The sequence below is a fragment of the Bufo gargarizans genome, chromosome 9 (assembly GCF_014858855.1).
Source record: "Bufo gargarizans isolate SCDJY-AF-19 chromosome 9, ASM1485885v1, whole genome shotgun sequence".
NCBI classification, from domain to species: Eukaryota; Metazoa; Chordata; class Amphibia; order Anura; family Bufonidae; genus Bufo; species Bufo gargarizans.
The window spans coordinates 85,795,855-85,817,129 of NC_058088.1; the positions used below are offsets into that span (position 1 = coordinate 85,795,855).

The window sequence follows — 21,275 nt, forward strand, 5'->3', positions numbered from 1 at the left end:
AAAACGGCACAACGGCCACGGATGCACACAACGGTCGTGTGCATGAGGCCTTAATCTGTTTTTTTCACACAGGACTGGTCCTTTTAGGTCAGTGAAAAAATGCTGACGGCATACTGAAGGACAGCCTGGTTTTCACTGATAGTTGCTAGGAGATGCTGAATGATATTCTTAGTCATTTTTTTCCACATATATGAAAAAGGCATAAAAAAACTACTGAGATCTGTACAGGGAAATACTGAATACATTTGCCGAAAACGCTGAAGCAAAACTTGGCTCGTGTGAAATAAGCCTATTTTGGTTATTCAATACATGTATTTCCTTTCCCTGCTGTGATGTGCCTTATAGGAAACCCGCCATAGTTAACCTGCGCTCCGCTGTACGGGTGTTTGGTTTACAATGGCGTCTTGTATAGCATGCATACAACTGCAGGAAGCAAATCACATGCATCCTGTCTGTCGGCTCTGGAAAGGTTACTGCAGGACACTGAGCGGGAAAATTGCTGATAGATTATGCCTGAAACGTCCCCTGCTACACCCAGGGTCTTGCATGCCAAATAACATCTGTTAACAGCTGTGTCTGCATACCCTGCACCGTAACATGTCACAGCCTGCAGAAACACGGAATTAAGCCCGTAGATTTTTGTGTACCGCACTAGACATTCCGTAATATGGCCATGTGCATGAGGCTTTTTCCCCTTACCCTTTTTAGGACATGTTAATTATTATTAAAAAAAAAATATATAGATATAGATATATAGATATAGTATATGTAAAATTTTATTTATTTTTATTTTTTCAGAACAGACATGCGGACATACAGAAATGGAATGTACACAGCGTAATTTCCGTTCTTTATGGTTCCACATAGAGACCTGTAAAAAAAAAAAAACATGAACGGAAACGGAGGTCATGGGGGGGTCATTAACATTTTTACGCCAAGTTTTGGCATAAAAAAAAAAAAATCGCAAGCCCCCCTTCTGTCACTTTGGTTGCACAGGTGTTTTGGGTTTTTTTTTCCACCACCCTTGCTACTGGCGAGGAAGTGGCAGGTGCACTGGAAACGGGGCTAAAGGTGAATTTACACGTTGGAATTATTGGGCAGATTATCGGGAGCGACAATCTGCCCATGCAAAGGTGCAGCCGATCACCCAATGAACAAGTGAAACGCGTGTGCATCGGGTGAAACTGTCGCTGGTGCTGTCTAAACAGCGAGCTGGAGTAGGTTTTATACCAGATGCACTGACTGCCGAAGGTGCGTCTAATATGACGAGGCGCACATCTTGTCAGAAATTAGGCGTGTCCTTTAGCAGCGCAGGGGAGAAAATACAATAGCCCAACACATCAGGTTTTTTTTGTTTTTGTTTTTTGGTCACATCGCCTCCCCCAAAAATGTAATTAAGATAAATTAAAAGGTTTTGTGTACCAAAACATATCCAATAACCAAACAACAAGCCCTCATACAGCTCCACAGGACTACAGGAAAAATCCCAAGAATGAATGGGTGTCCCACAACTGCTGTGCATACTACACATATAGACACAGAGTCTTATGCTTCCTCTATGGTTCTAGAACTAATCGCTGAGCCACCCATAAACATTGCTTCTAGAAAAGAATGACATCCAACAGAGCAACATGTGGCAGCATGACGGCATAAGGCCTAAGGCTCTGAGCACAAGTGGGTCCCACCTGTTAGATCAGGAAAGCCCTTCTCAAGTGCTGGGCATTAGAGTTTCTTGATTCTATAGGACTGGATTCTGTCCTCAGCACTAAATGATTGGGCCCCTAAAGAGAGGCTACATGTGTAATTTAATTAAGGGGGGTTATCCAACCCCTATAATGACCCCCTTTCCCCCCCCCCCCCAATGCCCGGGCACCTCATTTAAGTTATATTTACCCCGCTCCTCGGCACCCACGTCACTCCTTATCCCTGGACGGCCGCCGCTGACTTTCCCCATCACGTGGATCAGAACATCCAGCAACAGAATTTTGGCACATTTTACAAGTTCTCGGAATCGCAATTGCACCCTTGCCCCATCTATAAACGTAATCATTGTAATCGTCCTGATTCAGATAGTCTGCTAATTGCATAATAGTAGTGTAACAGTGTGTCACTGAATATGTTAGGGCTATACTCCTAATGGCGTTATCCAAGTGGTCTCCTTGTTTTTCACCCCTATACAGGCTTACCCAGGCAGGGTGTGATATTATTGGGAACCGGCAGACTTTTGGTCAGAGGGCAAGCCAAGGTCAGGGCAGGCAGTGTTAATACAATCATATAAATGAGTAGTGGGTCACGATAGGCAGGCCAGATTCGGCACAGTAAATAGGCAGAGGTCAGTGGAGGCTGAACTGATTCAACATAGTAAAAGGCAGAGGTCATTCATGGAAGCACAGGCGATTTTTGTAAGGAATAGGCTAGGGAGGGACCTTATTGCTCAGGCACCTTCCCATAAGGGATTGAAGGGATTCTGTGATCAGGATTTTAGCAACAGAGCTTTTCACAATAACGCATCAGTCTCCTCGATTTAGTTTAAAATATACTAGTCTTACCGCCATATGTCTTGTCATTTCTGTAAAAAATAGCTTTTATTCATATGAAAATTGCCTCTCTAAAGAGCCCAAGGGGTTGTCCCTCTGGCTGTTGGAGCCCAACTGCGCCCATTCTCTTGGAGTCCAGCACCGCCCCACTGCGAATTTATTCACTCCTTTAATCGCTGATGTATTGTTCTGGTGCGCCGTAATCTCGCGCATGCACCCTGGATCCACTCGTCAGCGCCTGTGTGGTGTCTTGGCAGCAGACTCGGCTAACTAAGTGCGCATGCGCCAGCTTTGTGGGCACTTCGCTCGACCTGGAAAGGAAGAGCGGAGTGGTGCGAGATCCCTGACAGGCGGACAACTGAGGTGCAGGAGAGGAGGCACGATGGCAGCTTGCGCATGGGCGCTTCGATTGCTGAGGCTGCTGCCAGAACACCACACGGGTGCTGACGAGTGGATCCAGGGCGCATGCGCGAGATTACGGCACACCAGAACAATGATGTCTGCGATGAAAGGAGTAAATAATTTGCAGTGGGGTGGTGCTGAGCTCCAACAGAATGGGCGCCAACGGCCAGAGGGACAGCCCCTTGGGCTCCTTAGAGAGGTAATTTTTATTTTTTTTGCAGAAATGACAAGACATATGGCAGTAAGACTAGTATATTTTAAACTGAATCGAGGAGAGTAATGTGTTATTGTGAAAAGCTCTGTTGCTGAAATCCTGATGACAGAATCCCTTCCATTCTTCACATGTCAGTGGTGTTTTACGGATCCGCAATACATCTAGCCTGCACCCCTCATAGAACTTTGCGCAATTGCGGACAAGAATAGGACATGTTCTATTTTTTTTTGCGGAGCCACGGCCCAGAAGTTCAGGGGCGTGCTCCGGAAATGTGGATGCGGGTGCCCACCAGGAGGAGAGAGATGTTGGCGAATATGGGCAGCCACCATGGCAGGGGTGCAGGAGGGGTAAGTGTTCCAGTAGCCATGCCCGCCAGAAGAGGAGAGACACCAGCAGGCATGGAGCGTCAGCATCACAGGTTAGGTACGATAGCAGACGAATGATGTATTTTGCATCACACTTGCACAATTCATTATGCTTATACCATGACTAATATAATCCACTTCTTACACAAGGTTATTCTAGTTTGTAATGTGTTGATTCAAGCCATGACCTGTTGCCTGCCTTCTCCTTCTCCTGTCCTTTGGCATATATTAAAGAATTGTGAAACAAGAAACTAGGGAAAACTGTAGATAGACATGGTGCACTACAACAAGAAGTACTGCAGTCAGCATTTACTTACTGGCAATCCTTGAAGGGTCCAGACATCCCACTCTCTCAACTTTACTGTCTACTGTTTTGTTGGTTTTTTGAGTATTTAAAGTGTTTATAGGAAGTGCAGCAGCCACTGTAATAAACCAAGCTCATGAACAGATGTCTTTTCTTTACCATTACATTTCTCCATTGTGCCAAAATAGAAGTGTCTAAAAAATATGAAAATGAGATGTTTCCTGCATGAAACACTTCCCCCCCCCCCCCCCCCCCCACACCTAAGCCGCTCCTTCTCGAGGTTGATTGACAGGGCCTGGCATTAGCAATAACATTGCGCATGCATAGTCGAGTGTACTGTGCATGTGCCAATGTGCAATCACACGGCTCTTGTGAAAGAAGACAGACCCAGGCAAGACGACACAGCTAATTTCTGGCCCTGTCAAGCAACCTTCAGAGTTCAGACAGTATGTTTCATGCACCAACGGTAGCCGAAACAGCTAATTTGCATATTTTAAGGACATGGTTTATTTCAGGTGAGCAAAGCCTATTTGTCATCAGCAGTAGTAAGCCAAGCACATGGACAGACTCCTTTTCTCGCCCATCTTTAGTCCTCATTGTGTAGTAGACTGGTCTGTGTAGCCACAGGAGGGTTTTTTGGGAAATGACTTTGCATGATTTGTCTTATTATTTCAGTGATGGTTACCATCGTTTGTACTTCCTTACGCTATGCTTAGTACAGCCTACAAGTCTTTCGTTGTCATTGTATAAGTGATGCTGGTATTTCAGCTCATGGACAAAATGTCATATCCGTTCTTTATCTTGCTGGTGGTTTTTGCTTTGAAACGTTTCCTCTTCAGGCTGATGTGGCAAACTTTACACAACTTTTATTGTTGTGTAAATATATAAAATAAATAAATAATAAACTTTTATTAATTACTAGAGAAGTCATTTGGATATTTCTTGTTAGACTTGTTTATCCGTCTAACCAAAGAGTAGTTGCCATTTGTTAGAGTACCTCCAGCTACAAACAAATTTCCAGAAATCAATCTATGATGGTGAACTTTGTGATGTAGTTTGCTAGTGAAAAGGCCTCTTTCTCCACTTATCAGGCTACTTAAATGGGTTCTCCAAGATCTATTTACTTTTTTTTTTTTTTACTGATGACCCGTTCTTTCGATAGGTCATCAGTACCTGATTGGTGGGGGTCCAACACCCAGGATCCCTGCCAGTCAGCTGTATGAGGAGGCACCAGTGCTCCTGTGGGCGCCGCTGCCTTCTCTCAGCTTTTCCTAGTCCATGTGAGATATGTTCATCAGCGCTGTGCTTGGTAAGCTGCGAAAAGGCCAGCGGCGTTCACATTCTCAAACGGCTGATCGGCAGGGGTCCCAGCTGTCGGACTTCCCCCAAACAGATACCGATGACCTATCTAGAGGAACCCTTTTAAAGACTGGATTACTTTTTTATTTTTTTGTATATATGGGGCAGAATGGGCTTAAAAAGAGAGTGCATTACCCACCTCTCATATCTGCTGATCTCCATTCCGACCAGTGGAAGCCTGGTAAGCATTGGAACTGCAGTGGACTAGTGAGGTAAGTAATGTTTTTAGTACTTGACTCAAAGTGGTTGAGTTAAAAAGAGACGGAAATGGAGAAAGGCAGGGAAGATTTCAAATATAGATGATTAGGCCAACCATTAGGGAAAAATATTTGTACAAATACTAATTCCTGATAATTGCCCTATGTAAATGTGATCGGTAGACTGGAGGAAAATAACCTCAGAAGAGTAGAGACTATGGTGGAGATTTATCAAACTGGTGTAAAGTAGAACTGGCTTAGTTACCCATAGCAACCAAACAGATTCCACCTTACATTTTTCCACAGCTCCTTTGGGAAATGAAAGGGGGAATCTGATTGGTTGGTTGCTTTGGGCAACTGAGTCAGTTCTACTTTACACCAGTTTGATAAATCTCCCCCTATGAGTAGACCGACTTGGGGAACGGCCACACGTTGCAGTTTTTAAAGGCAAAGCCAGGAGCGAATTCGGAGAAGAGGAGACGTCATATATGTCCTTTATACTTTCTCTCCTTTTATGATCCACTTTTAATTTTGGCTTCCAGAAACTGCATCAAGAAACCTGACCATGTTGGCTGCACCCTTATTATTCTTGGCGGTGGTGTTTTACAGGCACATATGGAATTGGTTTTTGGTGTTCACTTTTGCAATTCAGTCTACATTTCTTTACAAAATTATGGAGACCTTTCTAAGAAGTTGCATGTCTTTAGGTGGTTTATATTTCTACATAAAACTGACTAAAACCTGGTATGTAGCCCGTCTAACCGCTTATGACTCATCACTTGGTGAGTAGGTGCTCCCCCCTCTTCAGTCAAGGTAAGAAAACATTGTACACGTCACACATTGAGTTAAGACCAAGACAATTTTGCAGAGACGTTTGTGGGTTTATTTTTTTACAGCCCGCATTCCAAGAGCCATGACTTATTTTTTTATTAATTTTTTCTACTTTTCCATCTACATTTTTTGCTAACAACCCTTTTAAAATGACATTCTGGGAAAACGAATACACTGTGTTATGAGGCCCTGAGGGTGGCAGTGAATTACTCTGTATTTTCAATATCAGAGATGGATGCCCCTACAGGACTAATGCTTTCCTGGAGTGTTAATTAAATTCTGTATGTAATTAGAGGAATCTAACCAAAATGGTGTTTTATGAGGTACGTACCTCTTAACTTTTTTTTTTTTTTTTTTGCCTTTCTGTGCGCCAGAAAAAAACATATATGCCATGTGTTTGAGCTGATTTGCAATATAATTTACTCTAGTTTCTGGTTGGAATTATAGTGCATCTCGCCCCTCCACTAAGCCATACCCAATTTTGTTGATTTAGTGAAAACTAATGCAAAAGACGCAACTTTTGTATGGCAATTTTCTGACTTAAAACCATATATAAATTCTCCCCAAGTATCCATGACGTAAACTGAGTGGTGATTCTTATCCTTTTAAACGGCTTGACAATTGTGGAATTTGTCAGGAACCAGTGTTCCTAGGAATGCCCGTTCCCGATAATTTCCTTGGGTAAATGTGCCAAGATTGCCCATTGAATGAGTAAACGCATATTAAAATAATTTGTTGGCAGCACATTGTCCTGTGAAAAAACGGGATCTGCTGCCAGTGAACTATGGCTCTTTATGGGGTTGAGCGATCGCTGTAGTCAGGGGTGCACCTAGCCTTTCTGCTGCCTGAAGTGAAACCTGAAACGATGCCCCCCCCCCCCATATCCCTTCCGCTGCCTTCCTTGTGCCCCTACCAGGTGCAGCCTGCAATCGCCTCACCTGGCCTCATTGGTGGTGCACCGCTGGCAGTAGTGATCACTCATCCCCATACATACAGAGGGGTGATTGGTGCATGTAAATGCCACCATCCCCTCTGCTCAACAGTCTGTAACTCCTGATAACTGCCTGTTCAGTTGGCGCATGTAAAAGGGCCTTTACTTGCATGGTTGCCAGCTGTGCATTTAAAGCCCACCTAAGAGTATTGGCAGCATACACTGGTTTCATCCTGTAATGGTTGATTTCACAAGTACATGCTTGATGACCTTAGAACATCTTGTCCATTTTCAGTATACAGTCAGTTACTAAACTGTACAGAACAAGTTGTGATGTGAATATCCTCGTTCAGGTCAGGAAAACCTGACGCCCACCTACCTGTGCAATCTAGTCCAGATACCCTCCTGTATGGGCGGCATATAGACTGCTGCCCTGATATGTGGCATGTAAAGTTTCCATATGTTCTGGTGTTTCAGTATTCGTATCTTTTGAATAGTTTGTCTGAATGGCACTGTTTTACCCATATTACCAATGCAGGAAAAATGGCAATATTTGACAGTTCTTGCCAAGTTTTTCTGAATTGTGGCTTTACTGAGGTTGTGAAAACCACAATGCAGCCGCAACACGTTACCTCCATAAAAATCTCTTTCCTCATGGATATGTATAGATTGCATATTTCATTTTTCAGATGTATTTTTATATTTTATTTCTTAAGAGTGCGATCTGTGTTTTTCACGGATAGTACACTGACCCATTCATTCCTATGGGGGCATGCACATATAGGGTACACAGATGCGCATCTGCAAAAAATGCCATTCTGCAAATTTTATGTCCTATTTTGCGGACAGAAAGCAGGCAGGCATTTATTTTGATTGAAGTGAGAGAAAAATGCGGAATGCACATGGAAGGTATCCATATTTTGCAGAACTGTGGTTTGTGGTCAAAATACAGATAGTTATGTGCATGACGCGCGACCGTATCCATTTTGCGGTCCGTAAATTGCTGATCCCAAAACGCGGATGCAATTGTATTGTATGGAATGGAAACTCTAGCCCTGTTCTATATTTTATTTATTTTTTTAATTGGGGTCCGTGCAATGGACGTAGGTATGTGGACTGCACACCACGTGCTGTCTGCATCATTTGCGGCTCCATTGAAGTGAATGGGTCCGCATCAGACCTTCAAAAACTGCGGCTCGAATGTGAACCCAAACCACGGTCTGGAAATTTCGATGTGAGTAAAAATGTCAAGAGTATGAAGTTTGGGACGTGATAGTTCAGGCTAAGGCCATGTGCAAATGTTGAATATTACATGCAGTTTTGTATGTAACAAATCCATAGCATCATACAGAACCCGCTAAGGCTAGTTTCACACTGGCGTTTATCTGTTCCGGCAGGGGAACATCCTGCCGGATCCATACTACAGTGTACACACGTGCTGCCCGCCCCATTCACTATAATGGGGAGCAGGTTTGCCAAGCTGGACAAATACCGCTGCACACAGCGGAAGGAGTCGATGTTGGTTGCATCCGCCTCTCTATGTTGAGGGTCAGACAAAAACACCCTCGTACACGGAGCGCTGAGTGTATCCAATCTTATTAGTGTGAATTGTCTACTGATCACAGTTGTGGCAATTGGAACCAGACATGTGCTCCCAGCCCTGACAGAGGCCTCGTGCCCACGGCCGCATCCGTTTTGCAGTCCATGTGTCATCCATATTTTGTTTGTGGACCCATTGTTTTCAGTTGGTCTGCATTTTGTGGAGATAGTCTAGTTTTTGCGGAATGGACACATGGATGATCCGTGCACACGGTGATCTGCATCCGTATGTCTGTTCAGCAAAAAGATAGAATACCTCCTGCAAAATGTGGACCCGTAGAAGTCAGCGAGTCCATCAAAATGAGGATGCGACATGACCCATATCCGTAGTTTGCAGATCCACGATTTGCAGACAGCAGAACGGATATGGCTGTGTGCAGGAGGCCTGAACGTGGTGTGGCCCTTTGACATCCCTTGTAATGTGTCCAAATGACCACCACTGCAGTGCATGCTACTCTGCGTTCATTGTACTTTCCCATAATTCAGTGTGCCTGTAACAAGAGAATGGCGTTACTTTTCTGTTTCCTCTTCTATGGGACATGGACCATGCAAAATCTTCTCTATTGAAGTCCATTTAAAATTTTATTAACTTTTCTGTTGTAGCTCAAACATTTACTGACAGTCGGTTTACTTCGTGTGACTGAAAATGCAGGATGTTATTTCATATGTCACTTTCCTGTGTGACTGGTGACTTTTTTTAAATATTTTTTTTTAATATACTTAAAGGTGGCGTCCTGGTTCAGAACTGAACCCGGAGAGACCCACATTTTCACCCCGGCAGCCCCCCACGACAAGAGCATCGGAGCATTTTATGCTCCGATGCTCTCATTTGCCCTGCGCTAAATCGCATAGGGCAAAGGCATTTTGTGTAGTTCCGGTGACATACCGGGCTCTCCATGGGGCTGCCAGGCGGAGGCTTCTACCCAGCAGTGTGTTCGGTGACGTCGCCAGCACTGATGGGTGGGCTTTAGCGTTGCCCTAGCTTGTAAAACGACTAGGGCAGTGCTAAAGCCTGCCCACCAGAGCCAGTGACATCACCGAACACACTGCTCAGCGGAAGCTTCCGCCCGGCAGTGTGTATTATACTTACTCACTCACTGGGGCCCCTTTAACAAGGGTGTCTATTCTGTTTTCTTCTACTGCAGGAAGCCTTTCATGCCCATATAATAGGTACTCTGAGTACACTTGCTTGAGCCCCAGGGAGCTGGAGATTCCTTGTCCCCTCCAATAGGAGTTTTATTGTTTCGTTAGATATCCTGTAAGCACTTTTTTTTTTTTAAAGGGTTTGACCCCTTAGGGACATATGTGTATGTTATATGGGGGAGGAGGGGTTCCAGTATGCCTGTGGATATCCTTAAACAGTCATGGTTTCCATGGTTTAGGCATTTTTAAAGTGCATGTTGTCTCACTTCAGCAAATGACATTTATCATGCAGACAAGGTTAATACAAGCCACTTACTAATGTATAGTGATTGTCCATATTGCTTCCTTTGCTGGCTGGATTCATTTTTCCTTCACATTATACACTGCTTGTGCCCATGTTTACGACCACCCTGCAATCCAGCAGCTGTGGTCATGCTTGCACACTTCCACATTCCCAGCCACCGGGGAGGCTGGTTCTTTTTCTGGTATAGTGCAAGCACGACCACTGCTGCTGGATTGCAGAGTGGCCGTAACTATGGAAACAAGCAGTGCATAATGTGATGGATAAATGAATTGGGTCAGCAAAGGAAGCAATATGGATAATAACAATACATTAGTAAGTGTCTTGTATTAGAGGTATTCCCATCACAGACAATGGGGGCATATCGCTAGGATAGAAATGAATGGGAGCAGGGGCCGCGTGTTTCTATGGGAGCAGCGCTTGGTGGCGGATGGACTTTGGGAAATCTGGGGTCCGACAGCCACAGCTCTCCCCGCTCTGTTCTCGTTATACCTCTGGGACCCGCACCTATCGGACAATGGGGGCATATCCTAGTAATATCTCCCATTATCTGTGATGGGAATTCCCCCTTTACTTTCTCTACATGATAAATACCATTTGCTGAAGTGGGACAACCCCTTTAAGATACAGGAACATGCACACACGTCTGTGAAAAGGTTTACATTACTGCAGGCTGCATGACTATGTCATAAAACTCTGGAGTCCTACCAAAATAATGCTGCTCATATTCTAGATATTAGGAGAAACACAGCAGGGACCCAGTAATGTGGGACCTGGGGGGCTTCATAAAGTCCCCAGCTGCTATGGCAACTCATTGCCTCCCACCCGGTCATGGGTAGGTGCAGTAGGGTGACCGAGGGAGCCCCCTGCCTCTGTCTAACCACTTGGATGCTGTGGTTACTGTTGACTGCAGCATCTCGGGGGGGTGGGGGGGGGGTGGTGTCAGCTGTAACACAGTTTACACCCAGTACAGATGTTGGGGCCTCGGCCTGTGGCAATGATAAAGTAACATATCTATTTTACCCCCTGCTACTCCGATCCTCCCCACCGCTGCAGCCATGTTGCCCACTTCTTGGCTGCAGCATTAATGTGAAGTGTATATATAGATGTTATTGCCGCAGCCAAATAAACACAGGCCATCGAGGAGGAGCAGAGATAAAATAGATGAGGTTATGTATGTGTATGTATTTATGGTGGCTCAGTGGTTAGGTCCTAGGTTCCAATCCGACCAAGGACAACATCTGCATGGAGTTTGTATGTTCTCCCCGTGTTTGCCTGGGTTTCCTCCGGGTTCTCCGGTTTCCTCCCACACTCCAAAGACAAACTGATAGGGACCTTAGATTGTGAGCCCAATTGGGGACAGTTGGATAATAATGTCTGTAAAGTGCTACGTAATATAGTAGCGCTATATACGGTAAGTGCATAAAATAAATACATTTTTATTATTTTATCACAACTGCTGTCTAAGCGTTTTTGAGATGACTCCCCTTTTAATAATGCATAGTGTATGGGTGAAGAAGGCTTTCTAAAATTCTTCTCCAGTGCTATCCTTTTGGTTCGGATATTTTCATGGTTTTTCAAAGCATGTTTGAGCGGACTGAAATCCGATTGTGTTCCCTATAATAAAAGGGATGGGTCTGGCTGCAGCTTTCTGGAGGACCCTGTGGTCATCATCCCGTCCGGTGCCCCTCCTTACTCATTATTGTACATCAAAGGCTTAGGTGTAATGTTACATCCCATTACTTTCTCTTTACCTTTCATCTCTGTCGCCAGTTCCTAGCTTTCAGAAAGGAAGGGGTGATGTAAGTTTTTGTGCTGTGACTTGTACATTTTGCTAAATAGACTCTTCTATTAGAACAGCCCTGGGTTACTCTGAGGGGTCAGATACATTTTGTAACGGGTCATCCTTGTACCAGGGTCTCGCTGACGTCACGTGAAGTCCACATCATCAGTGAATCACTTCCCTTACACTTTCCCGTTATTGGCCTTTCACCTACTTTAGGGGAGTGTTTCTTTAAAGATTTTTCCCTGAAGTCATTCACTTGTGGGCGTTCTCCATTCCTTATAAGTCTCTGCATCTCGGGAGTCTTCTCATTTTCGGGCTGAGACGTCACATACAAGGCAGTGTGAGTACACGTTATGCACACTTTTCTTACAACTAGGCTGTTGTGGATTCATGTTTTGGGGCTAGTCACTTCAGGGACCGTCCTCCTGCTTCTGGTACAGAAGGGGACTTGTTGATCTTGGATGGATACAATGAGGCGACCCTTTTAACTCTTTGCTTTTCTACAATGTTATCCTTCTAAGCTCATGGCTGTACATCTGCTGCATTTCCTGCACGTGGCCTCTCGCATGGACCGCACTTGTCCCTATGAACTGATCGTGGAGAGACTGCTAATATCGGACGCTATCTGCTCATTACTCGGCAGTCAGGCCATGTGTTTGCCTCTTGTTCATATTGTTCTTCAGTTTCCGTCTGTAATCCGACCTGCTCTGTAATACAGTCCTGGCTAATGATGTAGATCCATAGGCTACCCTAAGGGCTTGTTCACACGAACGTGCCGTGTTTTGCGGATCCGTAAAACACAGATGCCGCCCGTGTGCCTTCAGCAATTTGAGGAACAGAATAGATGGCCCATTATAGAAATGCCTATTCTTGTCCGCAAAACTGACAAGAATAGGACATGATCTATAATTTTTGCGGAGCAACGGAAGCGAACAGCACACTGAGTGCAGTCTGTATCTTTTGCGGCCCCGTTGAAGTAAATGGGTGCGGACTCGGATGCTGAACCAAACCACGGTCGTGTGAATGAGCCCTAAAGATGTTGCTGAACTGTTACTCCCAACATGGACAGGCTTATTGTTATAGAATGACAACAGTTAAGTTTAGACACTGTGCGGCCATTTTTAGAACCTGTCGGTCATTCTGCCGCAACGCGTCGGTGTCTCAAAATACATGGAAAATACTGAAGACTACTGAAAGGAGTTGTCCGAATTACTGCAGAAAAAAAAAAAAGGTTAAAGTAATAAAAGACTGTCTAGTGCATGGTTCAAACCCATTCCGCTCTAGCACTGCCGCTCCACTTTGTTTACATGACTGCAGCAGTGGTGCGCCCCTAAAACACACTTGACCACTGCGGCCAATCGCTGTCCTCCGCAGTCTCATTACATATAGCATTGAGGCTAGGAATCGGTCATGTGTGGTATACGGCCACTACAGCCAAGGACATGGTGCCATGGTTGCAGCAGCAGCGCTGGAGCCGAGTGGGTTTGAGCCAGAGATACTAACCTTTTTATGGTTTTAACACCTTCCTGCATTTTTAACACTGCATTTACTTGTACTTTAAAAGCGCAGAAATATTGCGCAGTGTTATCCAATAATTAGAGTACATTTCACCTGCATGAAACTTGTGGTATGTGTCTACTGGCAATCACATTCTGTACCATATATCTAGGTGACCGTAAAGCGTCTACGGAGCTGCGTGCATTCTTACATATTCCTCATTAATGTGTGTTTGACATAAAAGTGAGAGCTTATCAAAGCAGGTGTGCCAAGCGTAGCGCTCCAACGCAGTCTCCACAGCGCCTTTCTTATACTCTGTGCATGTTAAGAGTAGTGTGTCCGAAACAATGGAAACCCTGGATCCGTCAAGTGATTGACACAAATGCCGGACCCCTCCATAACGGAATCTGTTCGGTTTCGGTCACTGAGCATGTTGCGCTATTTGCAAATTTAAGCATTAATCTTATTATCTCCTGTGGATAGGGGTAAGACCCTATTAAAGGGAACCTGTCATCAACTTTATGCTGACCTCACTGAGAACCAGCATCATAATCATTGCAGACTGGGGCTTGAGAAGAGTCCTGGTTATCCATAACTCCAGGACTCTTCTCAGGTAGATTTGACTCTTTTCAAGGCCTGGGCTGCAATGATTCTGATGCTGGTTCTTAGCAACCACTTACTTTTAGCTCATAAGTGACACACCGCTGAAATCAGCATTTCTGTCACTATTTTATGCTGCCCGCAGCGAGGTCAGCATAAAGTTGATGACGGGTTCCCTTTTAAGGACATTTCTTCTCTTTCCCCCTTTCATACTAGCGAGTTTTCTGCGCGAGTGCGATGCGTGAAATGAACGCATAGCACCCACACTGAATTTTGACCCATTCATTTCACAGGGTCTGTGTACATGCGCATTTATTATTTTGTTTTTCACGCACCATTTCTGCGTTGGGTAAAAGTCGCAGCCTGTTCTATATTCACCGTTTTTCACGCAGCCCATAGAAGCGAATGGGGCTTCTGTGAAAAACTCATTGCATCCAGATGTAATCTGGGTGCAATGCGTTTTTCACTGATGGTTGCTAGGAGATGTAGTTTGTTAATCTCCAGTTTTTTTTGTTTTTTTTTTCTTCGCGAGCGTGAAAAACATATCAAAACTGATTGCACCTGCGAAGAAAATACTGGAACACCGAACGCAAATGCAGACAAAACTGACTGAACTCGCTTACGAAATGGTACGAGTTTCACCGAACGCACCCTGACACAATCCGTATCGTTCGTGTGAAAGAGGCCAGATTTGGATGTCGTCCATGTATCCAAGGTTGTATCATTTTAAAAATGATCAAGTGAAAGCCGGCGCAGAGTGTCTCTCCTCTCTGAAGACACTTGACCTCTTGGCTCACATTTGTCATTGCCGCTCTTGGCCTGCCATTGAACTTATCCTTGGTTCTTATCAGATGCCATTCATCTGTCACCACTTGGCCTTCATCATGGGCCCACCAAATGTTCACTTCCCACCCTTGGTTTTGAAGACGTGATTGCGCTGTTATACAGTATGCGTGGATAGGTTCATCCTGTAGGAAGATAGGAACATGTGCAGTACATACGATGAGCTGGAGCGTCCACTGACTGATGTCTAAAGAGTAGACGTCATCACCAGGTTTGAATGAAGGAACTTTAATCTGTTCAAATAGCCTTCAGTTGCAATTTTTGAGTGGAGTTTCCTCTCCGAGAAGTATGTGTTTTTTTTTTTTTTTTTGTTTGTCTGATAGTGACAGGGGACCTGTGGCCAGCCCAAAAATTTAAATACCATCTTTCCGCTACTGTCGCCATTTTTCTTTCTAAAAATTGCTACATTCCCACTGCCATACTTGCTGTGTTTTTTTGACACTTGGTATGAAAATTTGTGCATTTATGTGCTAATTTTATGATGCCACATTATATTTTTTGCCTATCTTCACACATCAGGACCAGCATCTTATTGTCAGCAGTAATGTCTTGGATATGTCTAGAGATATTGCGAGGTCTTGTGATTGAAGCTGCTCTGACACAATCCTCTTTTGCAGGATAGTGTCCGAGCAGGGAATTTTGCCCCCAGTGGGACCAGCCAGTTGGCGAAAATGGCATATAAATGGCCTAATTTGAATATTCGGCACCATAATGGCAGAACCAGGGAAACAAAAGTAATACTTTTGGGTGGTGGCTGGTCCTCTTTGAAGAGGTGCTCTCGGCTCTCCTAACATGTATTTTCCATGAGATAACCATTCAAAGGGTACATGCACACAGCAATGTAGTTTATGTGGATTTTCCTGCGGCATTGCATCGGTTGAAATTTGCACTGAAAACACAAAAAATGGTTGACATGCTGAGGATCTCAGAATCCACCCCTCAGGTCAGTTTCTGCACTGAAAATTTCTGCACAGTGTAGATGAGATTTAGAAAATTTCATCTACTTATTTCCACACGTAATTTGACCCTGCGCACCCTAAAACATCTTTTCTTTGAACGCTGTTATTTTATTATTCCTACTTGAAATTTATGAAGAAATTGACAACTCGTTGCTGCTCCCCGTATTTATAGAGGTTCTTTGGGAATTAAGAAAATGAAAATACTTAAACATTACTTTGTTATAAATATATTACCACATACCTTTTTATTAATATTAATGGCTCGTTTTGTCAGGGGAGGAGTCATTAGGAAAAATAAAATGGCCGTCATCCTACAGGTCCACACAAAACCTGTCCTAATTACACAGGAGGACAAGTTAAAGAGCTGCGCTATTTTCCTCTTACTTGTCAGGGATTATGTTCCTGAATACAGTTTAATATGATCTTTAGATGAATCTTTGTAGGAATGGAGTTCATTAGGAGACCTGAAGTATAGAAATGATAGTGGGGCGGTAGATAATGAGCAGCAGCACTTGTATGCAGTCTCCATTACAACAGCCTCACATTACCTGTCCTTTCCTTCCTCTCTGTACTTCATGTCTCCTCATGAACTCCATTCCTACAGAGATTCAGCTGAAGATTCTATCTGTATTCAGGATCATAATCCCTGATAAGTAGATCAGAGAGGAGGATAAGGCAGCTCTTTATCTCAGTGTTATAAAGTAACTTGTCCCCATGTGTGATTAGGACAGGTTTTGTGTGTGCTATTTGAACGGCGGCCATTTTATTTATCCTAATGATTGCTCACTAGATAAAATGAACCATTATAGCTAATGAAAGGTATTTGGGAATATATTTATACTAAAGTAATATTTAAGTATTTTAATTTTCTTATTTCCTGGAGAACCCTTTTAAAGGGGTTGTCCGGGTTAAGAGCTGAACCCAGACATGCCTCCATTTTCCCCCAGGCAGCCCCCCTGACTTGAGCATTGGAGCGGTTCATGCTCCGATGCTCTCCTTTGCCCTGCCCTGCTGTCTGCATCCGTTGCTCCGCAAAAAATAAATATATAACCTGTTCTATTCTTGTCCACGTTTTGCGGACAAGAATAGGCAGTTATATTAATGGCTGTCTGTGCCGTTTTGCAAATTGCGGAACGCATCCGTGTTTTGCGGATCTGTGGTTTGCGGACCGCAAATCGCACAACAGTCATGTGCATGTAGCCTAAACAAAAGAGCCCGTACCCTGCGTGATCTAGCCTCAGGGGTGCTGCCTGGATTAAAATATGGGTATGACCGGGTTCAGCTCTAAACCCGGACAACCCCTGAGTGCAAGTATTTACTAAAATTGACATCCTGTTTCATAAGTTAATGCCTAATACAGAAAATAGATTGCCTCACAGCATTAGAGACAGGGTGCATTCCAAATTAAAAAGGAGGTTGGTTTTCTGTGGTGATGCCTCCTACAATGGAGGTATTATTTTTCTTGGTTACTCAATGATAGAAGCTTGTACGACTGGTTTAGCGCGCTGTATGTCTTTCTCATACTAGTGCAGAAATGGACAACCTGAGGCTCTCCAGCTTTTGCAAAACTACAACTCCCAGCATGCCCAGACTGCCTACAGCAAGGCATGGTGGGAGTTGTAGTTTTAAAACAGCTGGTGAGCCACAGGTTGACCATCCCTGTACTAGTGAATACGCTGCATTGGTCACAGATCCATGCCCCACAGCCAAGGAGGTCAGTGTCACCCGATAGAGCTGTTTGCTTTGTGATACTGAAGTGTTTGCTGAGTTTTTTTCAGGACTGATTGACCTGACCGTGTAAATAGTGCTAATCGTCCATTCAGATCCTCTCAGTTAATATTGAACTAAACTTCTGCAATCGGTCTATAAATGTCTGAAATCCGTGTTTTGTTTTTTTAATGCAGATTCCCAAAAAAGTAAGAAGATTATCCAGAACAGACAGTCCTGTAAGTAAAACACATGTTTTGGTCGTACCATTCTATTCTTTTGGTTACACAAGGCAGGTTTCTTAAGTCATTATGGGAGGAGGTTGCTTTCTTGAGCAAATTGCTTTAAGATGTCAGAGAAATATGTCTTGCTTTGAAATGACATGTGACAAAGCAGGATTTTCTAGCATTTGCCTTTGGCGTTACCCAACGTCTATCCCACATGAGAGGACATGTATGTGTGTGCCTTTCATACTTCATGTGAGTAAAAGGTTAACTATTGGAGGCATATTACGCTGTCTGTAGGAGATACATTGGCCCAGCTTCTCCTGTAAAGTGGAAGCAATGAGCACTTTGCTGTCTGTTCTGCTCTTGATATAATGCCAGGTGCCTGGCGACTCTGGTTAATGGACGCAAACACTGCAAAATCTATTAGAAAGTGTCTCAAGCTTTTAAGCTGGCCTTTATATCTGGATATCAAAGTAGCAGTAGTTTGTGGGTAGAGGCAACTATTAATAAATGTACTTAGATTTCTTTAAAAAAAAAAAAAGTACATGTGAATCACTATTAAAGGGAACCTGTCACATTGAATGTCTGTGGGCAACATGTCATAGAGCAGGAGGAGCTGAGCAGATTGACGTATGGTCTATGAAAATGTCTGTATAGGTCCTTTTAGGGCTCCTTCACACTTGCGGCAGGACGGATCCGGCAGGCTGGTCTCCCTGTCGGATCCGTCCTTCCACTGTTTCGCCGGACCGCCGCTCCATCCCCATTGACTATAATGGGGACGGGGGCTGAGCTCCGGCGCAGCACGGCGGTGCACGGCGAAAGCCGCCGGACTAAAAAGTAGGACATGCAGGACTTTTTAGTCCGATGGTTTTCGCCGTGCTGCGCCGGAGCTCAGCCCCCGTCCCCATTATAGTCAATGGGGACGGAGCGGCGGCTCGGCAAAACAGAGGAAGGACTGATCCGACAGGGAGACCAGCCTGTGTGAGGGAGACCAGCCTGTGTGAGGGAGACCAGCCTGTGTGAAGGAGACCAGCCTGTGTGAAGGAGACCAGCCTGTGTGAAGGAGACCAGCCTGTGTGAAGGAGACCAGCCTGTGTGAAGGAGACCAGCCTGTGTGAAGGAGACCAGCCTGTGTGAAGGAGACCAGCCTGTGTGAAGGAGACCAGCCTGTGTGAAGGAGACCAGCCTGTGTGAAGGAGACCAGCCTGTGTGAAGGAGACCAGCCTGTGTGAAGGAGACCAGCCTGTGTGAAGGAGACCAGCCTGTGTGAAGGAGACCAGCCTGTGTGAAGGAGACAGCTGTGTGAAGGAGACCAGCCTGTGTGAAGGAGACCAGCCTGTGTGAAGGAGACCAGCCTGTGTGAAGGAGACCAGCCTGTGTGAAGGAGACCAGCCTGTGTGAAGGAGACCAGCCTGTGTGAAGGAGACCAGCCTGTGTGAAGGAGACCAGCCTGTGTGAAGGAGACCAGCCTGTGTGAAGGAGACCAGCCTGTGTGAAGGAGACCAGCCTGTGTGAAGGAGACCAGCCTGTGTGAAGGAGACCAGCCTGTGTGAAGGAGACCAGCCTGTGTGAAGGAGACCAGCCTGTGTGAAGGAGACCAGCCTGTGTGAAGGAGACCAGCCTGTGTGAAGGAGACCAGCCTGTGTGAAGGAGACCAGCCTGTGTGAAGGAGACCAGCCTGTGTGAAGGAGACCAGCCTGTGTGAAGGAGACCAGCCTGTGTGAAGGAGACCAGCCTGTGTGAAGGAGACCAGCCTGTGTGAAGGAGACCAGCCTGTGTGAAGGAGACCAGCCTGTGTGAAGGAGACCAGCCTGTGTGAAGGAGACCAGCCTGTGTGAAGGAGACCAGCCTGTGTGAAGGAGACCAGCCTGTGTGAAGGAGACCAGCCTGTGTGAAGGAGACCAGCCTGTGTGAAGGAGACCAGCCTGTGTGAAGGAGACCAGCCTGTGTGAAGGAGACCAGCCTGTGTGAAGGAGACCAGCCTGTGTGAAGGAGACCAGCCTGTGTGAAGGAGACCAGCCTGTGTGAAGGAGACCAGCCTGTGTGAAGGAGACCAGCCTGTGTGAAGGAGACCAGCCTGTGTGAAGGAGACCAGCCTGTGTGAAGGAGACCAGCCTGTGTGAAGGAGACCAGCCTGTGTGAAGGAGACCAGCCTGTGTGAAGGAGACCAGCCTGTGTGAAGGAGACCAGCCTGTGTGAAGGAGACCAGCCTGTGTGAAGGAGACCAGCCTGTGTGAAGGAGACCAGCCTGTGTGAAGGAGACCAGCCTGTGTGAAGGAGACCAGCCTGTGTGAAGGAGACCAGCCTGTGTGAAGGAGACCAGCCTGTGTGAAGGAGACCAGCCTGTGTGAAGGAGACCAGCCTGTGTGAAGGAGACCAGCCTGTGTGAAGGAGACCAGCCTGTGTGAAGGAGACCAGCCTGTGTGAAGGAGACCAGCCTGTGTGAAGGAGACCAGCCGTGTGAAGGAGACCAGCCTGTGTGAAGGAGACCAGCCTGTGTGAAGGAGACCAGCCTGTGTGAAGGAGACCAGCCTGTGTGAAGGAGACCAGCCTGTGTGAAGGAGACCAGCCTGTGTGAAGGAGACCAGCTGTGTGAAGGAGACCAGCCTGTGTGAAGGAGACCAGCCTGTGTGAAGGAGACCAGCCTGTGTGAAGGAGACCAGCCTGTGTGAAGGAGACCAGCCTGTGTGAAGGAGACCAGCCTGTGTGAAGGAGACCAGCCTGTGTGAAGGAGACCAGCCTGTGTGAAGGAGACCAGCCTGTGTGAAGGAGACCAGCCTGTGTGAAGGAGACCAGCCTGTGTGAAGGAGACCAGCCTGTGTGAAGGAGACCAGCCTGTGTGAAGGAGACCAGCCTGTGTGAAGGAGACCAGCCTGTGTGAAGGAGACCAGCCTGTGTGAAGGAGACCAGCCTGTGTGAAGGAGACCAGCCTGTGTGAAGGAGACCAGCCTGTGTGAAGGAGACCAGCCTGTGTGAAGGAGACCAGCCTGTGTGAAGGAGACCAGCCTGTGTGAAGGAGACCAGCCTGTGTGAAGGAGACCAGCCTGTGTGAAGGAGACCAGCCTGTGTGAAGGAGCCCTTACATGGACCAATATACAGGCAATTATTAGGAATGCAATAAACGTTTCCGGTAATTGCCAATGGTTGGAAGAGATGAGAGCTGCATTTACATGCAGCAATCTCCTCCACTGCACGGGGACAAGCAATCCCTAGAGTGATTGCTTGTCCCCGTAGAAAAGCATTGTTCCTGGGCAGCAGATCTTCTGCACAGAGATGATGGTTTCAGGTGCCACCTAAAAGACATGATCACTCCATCAATAAGTGTTTGCTCGTTCATCTAGGGATTTCCGGCACCTTTACAGAAGCCGTTTATGCAAACGCTGCTCCCCAATAATTAGCCTGATTATCCGTCTGTGTAAAAGAACCTTATCACTTTTCATTTTTCTTAAGGTCCCTTTTACACGGGACGATAT

The 21,275-nt window shown here is 45.6% G+C and overlaps 1 protein-coding gene across 4 annotated transcripts in view; it reads left to right on the top strand.

Moving 5' to 3' along the window:
- Window positions 1-21,275, top strand: part of ACSL4 (acyl-CoA synthetase long chain family member 4) — a 75,159-nt gene that overhangs the window by 26,232 nt on the left and 27,652 nt on the right. For 3 of the 4 annotated variants that reach the window (XM_044305473.1, XM_044305477.1, XM_044305474.1), the window contains exon 2: window positions 17,773-17,814. The gene's annotated coding sequence lies outside the window, so the exon portion shown is untranslated. Of the gene's footprint in view, window positions 1-12,276; window positions 12,310-17,772; window positions 17,815-21,275 lie in introns of those variants that run through there. The other variant, XM_044305475.1, reaches the window with a different exon arrangement.